We start from the raw sequence: 17,429 nt of genomic DNA on the forward strand, positions 1-17,429 counted from the left end.
CTCTCTTTGGATAGCTAGTGGGCAGACCGCAGGCAGTGCACAGCTCAGCAGCAAGAGTCGGGTTGGACTGCTCTCCCTCTTTGGCTGGCTAGGAGTCGGGCAGCATATATACATGCTTTGTTTCTCTTAGAAAAGAGGGACTGGCGGGCAGAAAAGGAGGCGCATCCCTTTTGATAAAAAGATGCTTTTCGCTTGGAAGGAGATCTGTGCTGCTGGTCACAGGTTGCTTCTTGGAAGAGCTACAGTCGGACTGTGCTGCAGAGTGCAGAGGCGCAACCAAATACTTGTTTACACATGCTTTTAGGGGATTAAAGTCGGCTGCTGCTGCTGTGCTGCACTACAGGGCAGAGACACAGGCCTACTTCTCTCTCTCTGTCTTTGGCCGATGTAGGATTGGTTGGCTGTTGTGTGGCTGAGTATACAGGCGCGTATAGGACTTTTCTTTTTATGGGCTGTTTTTGCTTGGCTGCAAATTCAGCTATGTACTTGGGTTTCCGGCTGCAAGTACAGGTCACTTGAATGTGTTTCTTGGCATGGGAGTGAAGCAAGCTCGCATGGCTGCATGCTCATGGAGCAGATTGTTTTCTTCCTGCTAGAAAGGAACAGAGGGACCTACAGTTATGGGCATCTCTATGTTTCCAGATGTTTCATGAGGGAACATGTAACTAGATGTATGCCGTTGTTGGCACTGTTGTTGAATGGTGCCATGAATGGTTCTGTATGGAAACAGGACAGAAGTTTCAAAGGGAAACAGGCCTAAGGGTTTCATGTGGAAACAGGTCGTAGGTTCCTCGAGGAAACATGTTTTTGGGTTTCTCCAGGAGATAGGTCACATGCAGGCAGAAGGTACAGGAATGGACACATGTTTGGTACAGCCTTGCTACTGATTGGGCAGGGGAAAGGGAATCCATGACAAATATGGATAGTACCCTTGGAAGGTAGAGAGGGTTGGTACAGGTGTGTCGACTGTGTGGTATGCTGTGCTGTGATACAAGTTCTCTTTTGAGAGACAGTTTGGGAGTCTGTTGTGTGATGCAGAAGCACTGGATGTGTCAGGGTGTGATGCTGTTCATAGGGTGAGAGGCTATGGATGGTTGTGGCAGTCCTGATCATAGGAGAAAGCTTTTGTATGCAGACTCAATGTGAGAGAATCTCGATGAGAACAATGGTTGGACTTGTTTGTGGATGCCGAGTGGACAAGAAGCCATGATGCAGGTTCTTTGCAGGCTTCAGGGGTTCTACTGTGACGGCTGAGTTCCCAGCCTTATTGTAATCAAAGCTCTTATAATCAATTAAAGAAATACCGCAAGGGACGCCACTGCGTTTTGGGGCCAATCGGTGTTCGTGTGCTGTTTGCAGGAGCACTCTAGCTTCCCCTTTTTGTTTTCCTTTTCTAGGTCCTCAATGGCGTTGAAGTGTTTTATGTGCGAGTGTTTGTTTCACCACCCGTCAGATTTTTGAAGGCCGGTTCCATATTCCAGGCTGAGATGCTAGCAATAATCTCCCAAGAACTGTCTAACCTCTGTGCCGGAGGGACAAAGTGTGAAAGTGGCAAATCCTGAAAACAACACTGCCGAGCAACTCCTTGCCTAACCATAATGGCCAAGCTCCTGTCAGTCCCCTCGAATCTCAGCTGTGGCCCAGACTGTGTCAACCAAATGATAGAACCAAAAGAAATGATAGCATCCCAAAAACTCCTCATGAAGTCCCAGGCCCATAGGAGGGACCTAACTAGGGGGGATGAAGGGGAGCAATGAACTACATCCGAAAAAATAAAGCGTGAGCTGAGAGTCCAGTCACCTCCGTGAACAGGGACACACTTCATGATCTGCTGCATGAGAAAGTCCTTCCACGGCTCAGAGCCTGGAAGAAAGCCCCTAACAACCAGCTTACACAGCAAAGCCTTACATTGCACCTCAGGGTCAATGATATTCAATCCCCCTTCCTGCTTAGGCCTGATAATGGTTTCCCAAGCAATTCTAGCCCTGGTGTGTGCATTTCCATCAAGCCCCGACCAAAGAAAGTTCCGAATAAGGCGACGAAGCTGTCCAATGCAGCCCTTATGAAAAATCCAGCACGAAGCGATAAACCAAGTCGTGGCTAGCAAAACTTGGTTAACCACCAAAGCTCTTGAGGCCAAGTCGAGCTTCCTCCTAGTCCAGTGATGGAGTTTGCTTTTAATGCTTAAGAGCACTGGAGCAAACTGTTGTGCAGGGGAGATGTCAACGCCCACTTGACAACCAAGGTATCTAGCAGAGCATCCTCTCTCAATCCAAGTAAAACCAACATCTGTACCCCAATCTGCAAGAGGAGAATCACTGATCCAAAAACCAACTGACTTATGCCAATTGATAGTAGCTCCTGCTGCCAAACAAAAGGCCTCCAAGGCTGTCTGGAAAGCACATAAACAAGCATTTGAAGCCTCAAGGAACAACGCCGTATCATCTGCTAACTCAGAGTCCAAAAACTCTTCCTCCGTACATAAGGTAGCCTGAGACCCACAACACCAGGGGCAGCCCAAAGAAACCTGCTCATAGCCTCAGCTACAATGAGGTACAGTAAAGGGGCGAGGGGACAGCCCTGCCTCACTGAACAGGAAATCTGAAAATGCTCACCACGCCCCCACAGGCTAAAACAGTGCTATGAGCCTCCTTGTATAGGCAAGACACACCTCTGATCCAGTTTTGGGAAAACCCCATGTGTGCGGTAGTGCCCTCCAAAAAATCCCAATCCACTCTGTCATAAGCTTTTTTAAAATCAAGCAAAAGAATGGCAAGAGGCTGCTGACTAGCCTTTTGCCCACTCGACAGCTTCCCAGAAAGAAAAGATGTTATCAAATATACTCCTTTCTTGGAGGAACCCATTCTGGGTATCATGGATAGTCCTTTGGAGAATCGGCTGCAACCTTATACTCAAGGCTTTAGCTAAGATTTTATATGCAGATCCAAGGAGGGTGATGGGCCTCCATTGCTTGATGTCAGTCTTGTCCCCACTCTTGGGGATAAGGTGAATCAGCCCCTCCGTGAGGTATGGAGGCATCATACCTGACAACCACATTTCCTGAAGGGCAACAGTGATAGCATCTCCAGTATGATCCCAAAAAAGAATAAAGAAGGCGGGAGAAAGACCATCATCCCCAGGGCATGAACCACTGGAAAGAGCATGCAGTGCGTGAAGGAATTCATCCTTCAAGAAAGGAGCAGCCAGGGAAGAACACATAGCATCTGTAATGAGCCTGGGCATGCACTCCTAAACTTTCTGCCGTGCCACATCTCTCTGAGGGGAGGGCACCTCTGCAGTCAACAGAGACCGATAAAATTCTAAAGCAATATCCCTCACCTTATCAGGCTCAATCTGAACCTCACCCTGTGAATCCTGCAAGTACCTCACAGAGTCCCTGCTATGGGAAGGCCTGTGTGCTGAAAAAAACTCTTTGTTGCATCTGCCACCCATCTGAGTCCAAAAGGCCTCGTTCGCATGAAAGGCGAACTCAGCCCTCCTGTCCATGGCCAAGTGCAGCTTTGCTCTAACTGTGGTCAAGAGATTTGTAATCCAAGTCGCATGTGGATGCTTTTCATGTTCCCTCTGAAGAGCAGCAATCCTACGCCTAATAGCTCCCTCCTTGTCCAGAGCCTCCTGCTTTTCATGTTCCCTCTGAAGAGCAGCAATCCTACGCCTAATAGCTCTCTCCTTGTCCAGAGCCTCCTGCTTCTTAGACAAGGCAATGCTATGATAATGATGGCTGGTCCTCTCAAGAGCTAGCGCAATATTATGACGAGGATCAAGACCGTCACAAGATCTCCATATCTCTCTGATCTCAAGGGAAATGTCAGCATCTAGATAAAGAGAGTCAGGGATACAGATACGGGGAGAGGCCGAGCGAGCCCTAGGTTCCCTGAGACACAAAACGACAGGGCAATGATCGGATTGGGTGGTGCCAGGCATAATAGCAATGGTGCCTCCTCTGTCCAAGGACCAATCATCCACATAAAACTTGTCCAGACGTGCAAAGATGCTCTCATCCCCACACCTGCGGTTATGCCAAGAGAAAGATAAGGAATTTGGCCTTCTCTGGAAGTCATCCTCAGTCTAGCAATCCCTGCCAAAAAAGGAAAGTGTGAACCTCTCCCATGAGGCTCGCTCCAAAGGGTGTAAACCCCCTTCGCGTCCACCCTTCTTGTTAGAAGGTTGCTCAACCATATTAAAATCTCCTTCCGCTATCCAATGATCAACCTGGGGAATGACATTTGTAACGGTGTCCCAAAAGGCCACCCTTTCACCTCTCACGTTAGGTGCATAGATATTCAAAATTCCCAATTTCTGACCCTCATGCATGATCAAGATCCACTGCGCTCTAGCAGGGATGATAACACCGTGCCCATGATAACACCGTGCCCAATAGCATGAGGTATAATAGATGCTGCCACTGAAATACAAACACCCCCTCTAGTCCCAACTGCCGAGGACCAGAAGGTGTGGCTAGAAAGCATCTTACCAGTTTTGCCACACTGAGATCTATCTAATTTGTGTTCCTGCAACAAACGTGATGGGGAGAAACCTGAAATTAGGGTTTACAGTTCATTCATGGGAGACATACACAGAGAAGCAAGGGAGAGAGAGAGAGAGAGTTGTGGGGATAAGTCAACTCATGAAAAGCATGAGTGTGTGACTCCCCTATCACACATGTATATTGCACTAGTACACATAGTGCACTTAGTACATTAAAAGTACTAAGTGTACTATGTACTATAACTTATGGGCTTGTACACACTATAAGGGTGGGCATAACGCCTTTACCCCAACAACCTCCCACTTAAAGACAAAGTGCCCTTAAGGAAAGGAAAAGAAAAAATCAGCATGTACATGATAATATACAAGGCCATATCAAGGCTGAAAATGGCCTCATCCAATGCCCATCAAGTGTCTGCAATGAGCAAACCGCTCCGGAGGCAAACTCTTCGTCAACAGATCAGCCGGGTTGTCATCCGTGTGAATCTTAACAAGCTGAATTTGCTTGTTCTCTATCACCTCTCTGATGAAGTGATACTTCACATCCACATGCTTCGTCTTTGCATGAAAGACAGGGTTCTTTGCCAACTGGATGGCACTCTGACTATCACAATGCAACAATGGAATATCCCCTGTATAGCCCAAATCAACCACTAACCGAGATAGCCATAATGCCTCCTTGCAAGCCTCTGTGGCTGCAATATACTCGGCCTCTGTAGTAGATAAGGCAGTGCACTTCTGCATCCTGGATATCCATGACACAGCACCTCCTGTGAATGTAAATACATAACCGGTAGTAGACTTCCGGTTATCTGGATGACCGGCATAATCCGAATCCGTGTAACCATGCACTAATGCATCCTGTTTGCCAAAGCAAATGCACATATCCTGTGTGCCCTTCAGGTATCTCATGACACCTTTCACTGCTTCCCAATGCTTCTTGCCAGGGTTGGCCATGTATCTAGAAACCACTCCCACTGCAAATGCAATGTCCGGCCTAGTAGCAACCATGGCATACATGAGACTGCCACAAGCTGAAGCATACGGAATCTTGGCCATATCAGCCCTGTCTCTATCTGACTGTGGGCTGTCCATAGCACTGAGTTTCACATATGGAGGCAAAGGAGTACTAGCCTTCTTCCCCCCGTCCATATTGAACCTCTGCAAAACTTTGCCAATATATTCCTTCTGAGACAAATACAACACATGCTGATTTCTGTCCCGAAGTATCCGCATACCCAAGATGTGATTTGCATCACCCAGATCCTTCATATCAAAGGTCTCATGCAGCCTCTTTTTCAATGCATCCATCTCTTTACGAGATTTCCCGGCAATCAACATATCATCAACATACAAAATGAGAATCAAGAGACTGCCATCCAAAGCTTTCTTGGTGTACAAGCAGTGATCAATGTCACTTCTCCTGAATTTCTGAGATTTCATGAATGTATCAAATTTATGATACCATTCTCTTGGTGCCTGTTTGAGCCCATAAAGACTCTTTTTCAGCTTGCATACAAGCTTCTTCTTTCCACTCACTGCATAACCCTCTGGCTGCTGCATATATATCTCCTCATGGAGATCACCGTGAAGAAAAGCAGTCTTCACATCCATCTGAATCAAGTCCAGATCATCATGCGCAACCAAAGCCAACACAGCTCTAAGTGTGGTCATTTTGACCACTGGAGAGAAGATCTCATCAAAGTCCACACCATATTCCTGCTTAAAGCCCTTAGCCACTAACCTGGCTTTGTATCTTGGCTTTGCATCTGGTGCAACTTTGAGCCTGTATACCCACTTGCATGGCAAAACCTTCTTGCCTGCAGGCAAAGGCACCAATTTCCATGTTCCATTTTTATGCAGAGAATCCATCTCTGACTTCATGGCACGCTCCCAAAGAGCCTTGTCTGCCCTCTGTAAAGCCTCCTTATAACATGAGGGCTCCCCACAGTCAGTAAGCATCAAATAGTCAACCCCTGGAACAAACCTGTCAGGGGCTCTGGAGGGTCTAGTGGACCTCCGTACCCAATGACCATCATTTGCAGGTTGCTGTCCAGCCTGCATATCACCCATTGGTGGCTCCTGTTCCATGCCATAAGGCTGAAAAATCATGCCCGGTATATCCTCTAACTGTGGTATATCCATAGGGATATCTTCTGCCATATCTGGCTGTCCATTTGGACCATTTTCAGCACCATTTAAGGGCTGGTTTTCCTGCTGTAATGGCTGATTTACAGCCCTTTGTTGTTGTCCATGATGTCCATCATCATCAAAGATGACTCTGCCAGGCTCCTGTTGCCTTGCAGGCTCCTTATACATGCATGTTTCATCAAAAATGACATCATTGCTGCGTATGATCTTTCTATTCATGGGATCCCAAAGTCTATACCCCATTTCACCTCTGTCACCATATCCTAGGAATATGCATTTATGAGACTTAGGATCAAGTTTGGTGCGCATTTCCCTGCGTATGTGCACGTACGCAACGCAACCAAACACTCTCAAGTGCTTGTATGACGGAGGCTTCCCTGTCCATACTTCTTCTGGCACTTTCCCACCAAGCCTCGTGTTAGGTGACCTGTTTATAAGGTGAACGGCTGTCATAACAGCTTCAGCCCAAAAACCATGAGGTAATGCAGCATGTGACAACATAGAACGGACCTTCTCCTGTATGGTCCTGTTCATCCTCTCTGCTGTCCCGTTTTGTGGAGGATCATAAGGAGTAGAGAGCTCCCTCTTGATGCCTTTAGCATCACAAAAGTCCTGAAACTGTTTGGACGTATACTCTCCACCATTGTCGGAACGCAAAGCCTTCAGTGTTTTGCCAGTTTGATTCTCAACAAGAGCAACAAACTTCTGAAACACTGAGAATGTATCACTCTTCAAACGAAGAGGATAGACCCACACCTTGCGTGTGGCATCATCAATAAAAGACACAAAATATTTTGCCCCTCCCAAAGAAAGCTGAGGCATCTCACATACATCTGTATGCACAAGCTCTAACTGAGCATCTTTCTGTCCAAGAGCTTTCTTGTGGGGGCACTGTAGTTGCCTACCATAAATACAATGCTCACAAAACTGAAAACTTGAAAACTTTAGAGAAGGCAAGTAACCCAAACGAGACAATTGCTCCATTCCCTTGACACTCATGTGTCCCAACCGGCTATGCCACATAGAAATTTCCGGCAGCTCGGTTGCATTTACATTAGCATGGTGACAAACACCTGCATGCATGAAATAAAGAGTGTCCACCTTAGAGCCTCTGGCAACAACCAGTGAGCCCTTACTAATCTTCCACTTTCCACTACCAAATGTGGTAACATAATCAGCATCATCAAGCTGTCCAGTAGAAAGCAGATTCTTCTTGATCTCAGGCACATGCCTGACATCATGGAGCATAAGCTGTGAGCCATCTGAAAACACAAGTCTCACATCACCTCTGCCAAGTATCTTGCATGCATGGTTATCACCCAAATAAACCACTCCTTCATTGCCAGCAGTGTACCTGACAAACAAGTCTCTGCAACCTGTGACATGAAAGGAGGCACCTGAATCAATGATCCATGAGTGCATACCATGACCACCTGTAAGAAGTGAATGGGCATCAAGTGAAGAAGTAAATAGGACCTCATCCTCACTGCCACCTGCATGTGACACATTGATTTCTTCGATCTTGACTCCACTTTTGCCCTTTGGCTTTACATCTTTGGCTTCGTCTTTCTCTTTGTCTTTGCCTTTTCCCTTTTCCTTTTGATCATTTTTCCATTTGTAGCATTGCTTTTTGATGTGTCCCTTCTTGCCACAATAATGGCATTCCAAATCCTTTTTGGAGCGAGACTTGCTACTTCCCCTTTCTTGGCTTTTCCCCCTTTGCTGGGATCTCCCACGTGCATTCATTGCATTAGACTTGCCAACAGAGTTGTTTTTCCTGTTCATCTCTTCTTGAAGAAGAGCACCCTCAACATCTGCATATGACAGCATAGCATTCGAATTGCTAGTGGCTGTCCTGAATGTGTCCCAACTCTCTGGCAAAGTGCATAACAGAAAAGTGGCTTTGAACTCATCGTCCATTGCCAACTTTTGATTGATGACTTGGCTGACAATACCATTAAACTCATTGAGATGGGCTGTCATAGAAGCCCCTTCCTTCATCTGAAGACCTATGAGTTTCTTCAACCAATACACTTTGCTTGAGGCACTTTGTTGGGCATACAAGTCCTGCAATCTCTGCCACATTCCCCAAGCTGTCTTCTCTTCACGAATGCTGAAAAGTAATGAGTCTGACACAGACAACATGATAGTAGATCTTGCCAGCTCATCCATATCTTCCCACTCTTCAGCTGTAAGAGAAGCGGGCATCACACCCCTTTCTTTGATAGGCTTATGTTGCTTTTTCTGAAGCAACACATTGTAGCACTGGGTTTGCCAAATATCATAATTATGCGAGCCTTCAAGCTTCTTGATGTGAAGCAATGAAGAGCTCTCACCTGTGGTTGCCATAGCAAAATACAACCTGTAATGCCTGACTCCCTGCAAATGTGCAAACACTGCACCCAAGATGTGCAAACACTGCACCCAAAGCACACAAAGTGCTTACAAATGTTCTCCCAAGCTTTATCTCCCACTGCGGAAGCAAGAATGCAACTTTTCTCCCACTTTTTGTGATGAAAACACCAAAATCTGGTTGCTGCAGATTTTGGACAGCACCTCAAATGTGCTCTTTTGCCCTTCGAAAGTACTGTACAGCAGTACCAAGCGCTCACCAATGATGTACCAAACCTGTACCGGCAATTTCAGCAGCTGAATTTGAACCTTTTGATCACTCAAAACAGTGTACAGCCATGTCAAAACATGCACAAAGCTGTGCCAAATCTGTACCAGCAGGTACAATAGCAATAAATGCTCTCCTGGCTGTCCAAATGAGTGAAAATCAGACTTTTACAGTCCTGTACACTGCATAAAACAGTCCCGAACAGAAATTGGGCAAAAGCCCCTTGACTGCAAGCTGATTTTTGAGGATTCAAGGCATAAATGGCTTGCCTGCTGCTTTGCCAAGCTCAACAAGCATACAAACTTGAAAAGCCCCTTGATTTGAGATCAATTTCTGATCATACATGGTACATTGACGCACATAAAGGCATCCAGAGTGTTCACGATGCTTCCCCCTGGCCACATATACATCCAATACATGAAAGCCCCTTGATTTACAGGCACATTGAGTGCTTGTAAGGCATCAACACATTATTCACAGCATCAAATGCGATTGCCTGCATGCAAATCAACCAAATCGGCACAAAAGCCCCTTGATTTGCACTGCAATTTGCTGCGATTTTGCCCAAATGTGCGATTTTTCACATCATACAGCATGTATGAGTGCTTAATTGCACAATTACATCAAAAGCCCCAAATTTCGACATCCAATTTCCTGCAAATTGATCCTGATTTGACCAATTTCCTGCAAATTTATCCTGATTGTGACCAATGTCACCCAATTTTGCCAATTTTGCTCAAAAATTGAGCAATTGGGCACCTGTACCTGCTCAATTGCTTGAATTGATAAGAAATTCGCAAAATTGAAGCAAAAATACCTCTGAAATTTCTGATTTTTTCTGATTTGCAGGTTGATTTCTGTTGCAGGAAAGGAGGGCGTCGATTAATATGCTGGTGCTGTATTGATGCAGATGCTGATGATCCTGCTCAAATACATGTATCAAGAAGAGGCTGGTTGAGATCCATTGTCAAAGTGGCCAAGTGTGCTGCTGCATCCGGGGAAGCAGCAGACGCCTTCGCTTCCTCCTCCTTGGTCTTCTTGTGTTCTTTTGGTGGATTCAAGCTGCCAGCGCCGGTGTCAGGCGATGCCCAGCTTCATAGGAAGATCGCCATCGCCCACAAGGAGAACGTGTCGAGCTTGCCTTCGCCGTCTCCGTCTAGCCAGCCGTAATGCTTTCGCCTTGCTACCTTCACCGTGTAGAGCTACACGCGACAAGGAGTCGCCTCCGACTGAGAGCCAGCCGACACGTCACCTTCGCTATGCTGCCTTCGCTCCACGCCAGCTACCTAGTATTCGATGGACGCCCGCCACACCGACTTCGCCTAGTCGCCAGCGCTTTTGTATTCGCCTTGAATTCTTGCTGCCGACTAGCGCTGGCGCTACACACGACTTGGGCTGGCCATGAATGAGTACAAGGCAGCAACGAACATGACGGAACAGATCAGCCGTTGGCAGCCATTGCTCACACTCACGCTGAAGGGCCAGCGCTCACCACGTTTATGGAAGCAGGCGACCAGTTGATGGGGCTGAATACGACCAGAAATCAGCAAGGAGAAGAGGGAGGGACCACTAGGCTCTGATACCAGTTGATGGGGAGAAACCTGAAATTAGGGTTTACAGTTCATTCATGGGAGACATACACAGAGAAGCAAGGGAGAGAGAGAGAGAGAGTTGTGGGGATAAGTCAACTCATGAAAAGCATGAGTGTGTGACTCCCCTATCACACATGTATATTGCACTAGTACACATAGTGCACTTAGTACATTAAAAGTACTAAGTGTACTATGTACTATAACTTATGGGCTTGTACACACTATAAGGGTGGGCATAACGCCTTTACCCCAACAAAATGCACATCCATAGACCCTCCTGTAACAGCAGGGTGAAGCTGGTCCTTTAGAAGGCGCTTCCTACCACGGGTGGGAAGCCCTCCAAGGCCTTGAACATTCCATGAGACGATTCTCATGGAAGAGAAGAGGGTTTGACCCCCGATCTAAGAAGACGATGGGCAGCCTGAGGACGCCTCTCATAATGCTAGAGGATGGGAAAATCCACAGGGCAAAGTCCACTGACATGCCCTTGTCCGAGGCCCTGCACCGTGCCTGCATATGTATGAGAAACCTGTTCGCCCTCCTGCGGGGCATCAAGGGCAATGGCATCATGCTGAAAATCCTGCAATACATGATCCTCACTGTGCTGAACATCGTGCATATCGCCCCCTCCAAGTAGAGAGGACTCCACAAAGTCATCCTGATCAGAAATATCATCTCTTTGCAAAGATGCATTAGCTGACACATCCCTCTGACCAGAAACATCATCCATCTGTACATGATCCGAGGAAGCCTTCCCATCAATCGCACTAGGGGGGTGGGCGTGAGAGACAGCACGCCATACCTGGCGAACTGAAGGACGGGAAGGAACCAAGGAAGGTGGCGCCTGAGAGGCACGCTTACGAGGCCTCCTGCGACCTCGAGCCCGAGGACAATCTCGAGCAAAGTGACCCTGTTGGTGACAAACCCGGCATTGATTGGGTTTACCTGCAATCTCCATACGTTGCTTCAAAGGGCCACAAGGGCCCGGAAGCAAAACATAGTCCTCAAAGAGCTCAATGTCACGGGCAAGAACCATGACCTTGGGGACACCATCCGCCGAGGCAGTGACCACCTGGGCAGAAGATGTCGGTAAGGCGTGAAGGGGGGCACTTGAAGAACAAGCCCAAAGGCAGACCCGATGGCCTCTAACATAGGCCAATAAGCACGCGGAAGACTTGGAAATCTGAGAGTAATCGGGAAACGGTTCCGGTCTTCCTCAACAGGGTCAAAATAGCTGGAGTAGGGAAGAAGGAATATCTTCCTCGGGCCCAATGGCAAAGGACTGCCCTTCAAAACCTGTGAGGCTGCGTCCTCAGAATCAAAATCCACTTGGAAGAAACCTCTTCCAAGCAACCTGACATCTCAAAAGTGTAGAGCGAGGTCGGAGGGCAGAGCCGCTAGGACCCAATCCCGAGCCTGGAGACGGGACGGGTGAGATCCCAAGATTCTGGCAATGAGGGTCGTTTTGGAGTCTTTCTCTATTTCGGCGTAGAGGACCGCGAGCTCGGCTTCGGAGAAAACAATGGTTTGCCCGGCCGAGGGAGAATGATTAGCCATGATGCTAATCGAAGAAAAAGGCCGACTTGAACCCGGATGAGGAGCAATCCGAACCAGGGGAAGAGGAAGGCGTTGAGGTGGAGGAAAGGAAAGGAGGGTGGAAAAGGGAACAGCAAAAGGAAAAGGGAAGCAAGGGGAGAGGCTGAACACAAAGGCGAAGAGGGGCGGGGGAGGGGCATCACAACAGCGCTGCGCTGAGGGAAAAGGCGGAGGAAGGATTGGAGGCGATTAGAGGAGGGGAGGCGAAACGATGAACAGGAGGGCTAGGGCGGGAAAAGGCAAGGAGGGGAGGCGGAGGAGGAAAGGGGGCGAAGCAGGAAGAGAAGCGAAATGGCGCAGCGAAGGAAAAAACGAGGAAGGAGGAGGGGGCAGCAATGAGGGAGGGAAGCGAAGGCAGAGGCGGAAGGGAACGATTCAGGCAGCGATGGAGGAAGGAGGGGTGCAGCAATGGAGGAAGGAGGGGCGCAGTTCGGGGAGCTCGCGGTTCCTCGAGACATGTAACTTTTTGAGAAAGCAAAATATATATTTTTTTATTTTTTTTATTTTTTATTTAAAAAAAAACTGCCATAAAAAAAATGCCTCCCAAAAATTGGGACGTTTTGAAACGTACACGATTTTTATTGTAAAAAAAAAAATTGCGTTTTTTTGCAACTATGCCGAGGTGGTTTTTGTGAACGCTTAATTGCTTCCCTTAAGCTACCTGATATTGGTATCAAAGGAAGGCTCAGACAACAGGTTTTATGGCTAAAATGTGTTCTCATGCGGGACAAATTTCTGTTGGTTTTTTAGACAATTGATGGTAGTGTTGAGTTTGGGCAATGAAACAGACATGGTGAAGAACAATGTCCAAGAACAATTTGAAGAGGAGAAGCCTCCCAAAGATGAGATGTATTCCCAGAATCCACCCATTACTCCATCCATCCACCACTGAAGATCGATTATAGGTTTGGTCCTCAGATGATGCACACTATGGATTGGCGTACAGAAGAGGACAATTAACAGGAAGTAGAACAGAAGGCACATGCTGCAAAATTGGCACTTCAAACAGCCCCGGTACGAGGATGACTGGATTGCAGCACTAAAGCCTTTAGCTGAAGAAGTTGCCTTCAAGAGAAAGCCTAGTTTTAGTAAAAAAGGAAGTCACATGATAAAGATGTGGCACTCCAGAAGGCTTAATTCCAGCAGGAAGTGCAGAAAGTGGATAATCAGGAGTTGTTGGAGTAAGACAAAGAAGATTGTCTTTGGAAAGAAGTCGAAACTAACCTGATCAGACCCCCCCTGAAAGTAGCCTTCCACACCTTTGGAGAAAAAGCTTAACGAGTGGAATTCAGTTTGCATCCTGTTTTAAGGTGGTGAATATTGAAGAGAGAGCCTGGTTGCTTCATGCATCCATTTATTTCAATGAAGATGCAGGCCGAGGCTATTGGCGGCAAAAGAGAATATGCACGTGCTTGGGAATGCGACTTTTACATGGAAGGCCTTTACAGACTCGTTTTCTCCTTCAACCGCTTTGTACTAAAAGCGGTTGAAAACAAAATTCAAGAGTCTTCAATAGGAGTTGTTGAAATTGGTGGAAGTGTTTGCCTAAAGAGTTCATCAACTAGGTGTGCGGTTACAGGAGTTAGACGACAATTAGTTGACACAATTATCATTGGACTTGTGCAGGACCTCAAATGCTATGTGGAAGGGTTGGAGCCAGCTACGTTTTACAAAGGGTTGGCTTTTGCACAATCATATGAGCCAACTATGCTGAAGAATGCTAAAAAGGGGCTCGTTCAACAATTAGACCAGAAGTCTAGCAACAACAAGAAAAAAGAGGAGACCACTCAAGATAAGGAGAAAAGGCCTCATTTTCTGTTAGAGGAAGAGAGGAATGCCATTTTGAAAGAACGTGTGCTTCCACTATCATGAATCAGGGCATTCTAAGAGAATAATTTAGTAGAGGAAGAGAGAAACGTCATTTCTGGCAGAACAGTTGCTTCCATAGGGGATTCTAAGAGATTGCTCCTAGTGTCAGCAGGCATATCAAGGTTTGATGAGACTGGCATAGTTGGGAGATGGGTAGCACCATTGTTGCTCCGTGTGTTTTGGTCCAGTAGAAAGGAGTTCTTTTGATGGAAGGAGGATCCCATTTGAAGGAGAGTCTGCAATGCTTTGGAAAAGTGCATGGGGTCAAGATATCTGATTGAGGTGGTATAAAAGATTTGATTTCTTTCACAGTAATGAAAAGAGTTACCTGTAACACCTACTGCAGTTTATAGTTGTCAGGTGCTTTTTTAGGTGGTGTTTGTTACACAAATTCAGAGGTGCAGGATGTAGAAGTTGTGGATCTAAGTTCAGATCAAAGGACCATTGTACATATTCATGTTTTGGAAGAAAAAATAAAAAGTAGACTAGGGTTGCATCTGTTGTCTCTCTTCTCCTATGTGTTTGCTAGATCATTAGAATTAGCATCAATCTAGTTTGCGTAGCGTTAATCATGTGTTTAAGCCTTCTACTGTTGGCACTCATGTGACATTGGTAAGAGCGTCAAGGTCATGTAGGGCTAGATTTTTGCATTTGCATAGGTAGCCAAGTTTTTCACTTGCAACCAGTTTTGTGCATGTGCATTAGGCTTCTCTCAATAGAACTTGCACAGATGGCCAAGGTTGCACATAACTAGCTGAGTTTGCTCGATTAGCCAATCAAGGGTTAGGTGTTGTGAGCCATGCTTCCAGACATATACTGCACCACCACGGAAAGCATTTCAGCTGAGTTGCAAATGTCATATGCACACTCTCGTGAGCGCGACGCGGACATGCTTCTAACCATTGGCTAGCTCAAAGCTTGAGTACGTGGCCATATTCATGTGTTTGTAAGGACTATTGTGCTAGATCATTGTAGTATTGTCTAGGCGCCTAAGTGCCCAATGAGCAGTCCAGTGTGGACAGAGTTATTGGGTTATTGTGTGAATACACTTAGTTGGACATTATTATTAGGGTTGGTAGTTGGAAGCCAACCCACCAACATTAGACACTATAAATAGGAGTCTAGGCCTTCATTCATTGATCAGTCATTGCCTCACAAACATGTTTGATAGGGCCTTCAAGATGTGGCAGCTGAAACACCATGTCATGCTTATGCAAATGCAGCAAATTGCCAAAGTTCAAGTGACCAAAGCGTGCATGCCACAACTTAGTATCACCCGTTGCCTTTGTGGCAAAGTATGTATATACATCATGCTTTTGTCTTTCATATTCATCTAGCCTGGTAAGGCCATGAGACAAAGTACCAGCAACAATAATTATATTGTCATCGCTGCGATCAGGAACAATATATATGTCATCCACAAAGCGAACCACGAAGCCAACCTTAGTAATGCCAGAGACAGATAACAAGTTCTTCTTGATCCCTGGTACATATAATACATCTGAGAGCGTGATTGTTTCACCATTTGCAGCAATGAGAATAATTTTACCAACTCCTTTTACATGATATGAGGAGTTGTTTGCACATGTAACAGTATTTCCTTGTGGAGCAGATTTAAGTGATGGGAACAAATTGCGATGAGAAGTAATGTGCTTACTAGCACCATTGTTAAGATACCAGACATGTACATCTTGTAACAGCTATGCATTAATTCTTATGTAAAGGGTCAAAACTGCGTTGCACAATTAAAGCCCAATCATCATGTGCATGGTTTGCAGATTCTTTGTTTTGTACATTAGATGCTGATGCATTAGCTACAATCATTCCTGAGTCTTTCTTTTTCTCCTTCTCCAGCCGCTTCCTGTACTCATTAATGTAGTGACCAGGTTTCTTGCAATAGTTGCATTTGTCCTTTTTCTTTGCTTGTCGCCTTTCTTGTCTGCAGGCTTGCTCGATGACTTTGATTTCGGCTTGTAACTACCCCGAGGAAAGGATTTACCTTTGCCTCTTTGTTGATTGGCAGCAAAGGCCTGATCTCCTTGTCACGTGCATCCCGCACTTGGATGCCACGTAGACATATCTGAACAAGAAGGTGCAGGACCTGGGGTGGAAAATTGGTCCCATGTGAGCCCAATCCGGGACGAGTCAGCCAGGGTTCCACTCCATCCGTCCGAGGTCAGGTGTGCATTGTCCTGCATATGCGTCCAAGGTCATGTGTGCATTGTCCTGCACATGAAACAGTGCCAGTCCGCGCTATGAGTCTCCCTCTGGATTGATGTCAGTTGCTCTGTGTGTTTGGTCTGTGACCAGATGCCAGACAGCTGTGTAGGTTGCATGTAGAAGGGGGCATCCATTAGGGCTACCCCAAAAGGGGTATTATACCCCATGTTTGGGCAAGGGGTAGGCCTTAGGCCACCCCAAGGGGCCCATGGCCCTTGCCCACCAGCCCAAGGAGGGGTTGGGCAGGCTGTCGGCCAGCCCAAGAGGGCTTGGCCAGGCAGCCGACTTGCCTTTGGGCAAGCCCAGCCAGTCGGCTAGCCCATACAGTAGCCAGGATTGTAGGCGGCCAGAGCCCAGAAGGCTGCCCAGCAGCATGCGCATAGTGGCCAGGCAGTATAGGTTTGAACACATGGTATTTTTAGCATTTAATGCTACTTTAAGTAGGTTGTGGGGCTTTTTCCAGCAAACCGACCTAGATAAAACCAGCCAACCAGCATCTAAGAGGGGTATAAATACCCAAGGCATAATTCACTTCAGCCATCTCGTAATTCACAAGGTGCAAAAGCTACTCAAGGGCCAGGACAGTCAAGGGAGAAGCTAACGCAAGGCTCAAGGATTGAAAGTCAAGGGCAGAGATCTATCTCAGCCAAGAAGGTTCAGGTTCAGTCTTTTATTTCAGATTTTGCATCATTCTAATAAAAGCAAATACACCATCCATGGTGGGGGTCCTACAGAGGGTATTTGGGACCCAATACTGTGTCCTCTTCTCCCTCTCTCTCTCTCTCTCTCTCTCTCTCTATTTTCTGCACATCTATATTCAGTTTTATGCGTTATTCTCGTTGTGAAAAGTGTGCTGATTTCTGAGCATTGAA

General features: G+C 46.5%; 1 protein-coding gene across 7 annotated transcripts in view; it reads left to right on the top strand.

Moving 5' to 3' along the window:
- Positions 1-17,429, top strand: part of LOC147624169 (isoamylase 2, chloroplastic-like) — a 221,221-nt gene that overhangs the window by 37,374 nt on the left and 166,418 nt on the right. The gene's annotated exons all lie outside the window — the stretch shown is intronic.

The sequence above is a fragment of the Cibotium barometz genome, chromosome 25, assembly GCF_041138505.1.
Source record: "Cibotium barometz isolate CiBa-2024 chromosome 25, ASM4113850v1, whole genome shotgun sequence".
Taxonomy (NCBI): Eukaryota; Viridiplantae; Streptophyta; class Polypodiopsida; order Cyatheales; family Cibotiaceae; genus Cibotium; species Cibotium barometz.